This window comes from Amphiura filiformis, chromosome 19 (assembly GCF_039555335.1).
Source record: "Amphiura filiformis chromosome 19, Afil_fr2py, whole genome shotgun sequence".
Taxonomy (NCBI): Eukaryota; Metazoa; Echinodermata; class Ophiuroidea; order Amphilepidida; family Amphiuridae; genus Amphiura; species Amphiura filiformis.
The window spans coordinates 3,640,083-3,641,973 of NC_092646.1; positions in this window are offsets into that span (position 1 = coordinate 3,640,083).

Below are 1,891 nucleotides of genomic sequence, written 5' to 3' on the forward strand. Positions count from 1 at the left end.
TCGTACAATCCATTTCCAGGTATTTCGCCGGGGGGGGCACTCAACTTTGGAGGTGACGCGTATGTAGGGCTGTTAAGACCCCCTTTTCAGTATCGCTGTCACCCAAAGACCCCATATTTGTTTACGAACACATGCTCGCTCCGCGCTCTGTCACCCGAAGACCCCTAGTTTGATCTGTCACACAAAGACCCTTACAAGTTCAATTTGAACAGCAACTTTCATTTATCACTGATTTTGTTACTTATGTTGAAAAAATAAAGAAATTTGAAGCCATTTAGAACTAGAAATTCGATTTTCGAGGTTTTAGTGGATTCGATAAGAATTCATGATAGTTCAGGCCTCCATTATCCATTTCGGATGCCAATTTTGGACCGATATTCACAAAAAAATCATTAAAGTCATTTGAAATTTTTTGACTATCAGTGCAATAATTACCAGTATTAGTTTTAAATTTAGACTGATTCTGCATTCGCCTGTTACGTCCTAAAATTTCATTAATATTTCTCCAAGTGAGTTTCATATTGTTCCTGGTTTGATGAAATTTGTGTTCGTAGTATGTCCGTTTTGAGTTACGAATTAAGTTATGCAGCTTGTTTCTATAGGATTTAAACTTTTGTAGGTTTTCGTCAGTAGGAGAATGTTTATAAATTTTATAAAGCTTATTCTTATTATTTATGCATTTTAATAAGCCTCTTGATATCCATGGAGAGAGTGGGTCTGATTTATTGCTTATTTTAATTCTCCTTAATGGGATACACTCATCCAATGCATCATTCAGTATTGATACAAACCTATTGTAATCATCATTAACATTTTGGTCATGCAAAACTTCAGACCAACTCACTTCTGCAAGCTTTTCTTTTAAATGATTTACATTGCTATTTGTGAAATTTCGTTTGTATGAATGAGTTATAACACCCGCTTTTTTATTTTTTATTTTATGTTTGGTTGAAATAACTGTTGGAAAATGATCACTAATATCAGTTACCAAAATGCCAGAAGAAACATCATACTTGTTAGTCAAAATATTATCAATAAGAGTTGCACTGTGCTCAGTTATTCTTGTAGGTTTCGTAATAGATGGTAACAAACATGGGATAAGATCATATTCAGATAGTCATGAGTTGGTCTATGGTCCTCGTCTTTGAGTAAATCAATGTTAAAGTCTCCCATAATATATGTATCCTTTTTTTCTGATATGATCTTATCAATTATTGGATTTATGTCGTCAATAAAAAGGTCAATATGCGTGTGAGCTCTGTAAATAACCCCAACTAATATATTTTTCTGATTGACTCTTTCAATTTCTATAAAGCATATTCATAATTTAATGTACCGTTGTTTAAGTCTGTTCTTGATTTATAATTTACCTTATTGGATATGTATAATCCCACTCCACCTTTACCACGGTTTATTCTGTTGGTGTATTCAAAATCATAGCCAGGTAAACTGTAGTATTTATTAGGCTTTGATTTTAAATGCGTTTCAGATAGTCCAATAACAGTAAAATGATGATTTATTTGTTTCAAGCATTCGTTAAATTTATCAAAGTTTTTGCTCATGCTCCTGATGTTCAAATTCATAATCGAGAAATTTTCATTTGAAAGTAGATTTGTTTCCATTAGCTGACGAGGTGTCAGATAATTGCATTGGAATGGTGTATTCATTTCGTTCACGTCACTGCTTATTTGGTATTTAAGTGGATTAAAGACCATCTTATCATATTTTTCTAACAATACATCAAGGCTGCTTTCAATATTTTTTTCGTGGTTGTTACTTTCGGGGTCCAAATTACTCAATTCATTCTCAATATCATCATAATTTTGCTGAAATATCACTATCAACATAATTAGAATTTTGACGCACGGTGTTACTACGATTTGGCATAATG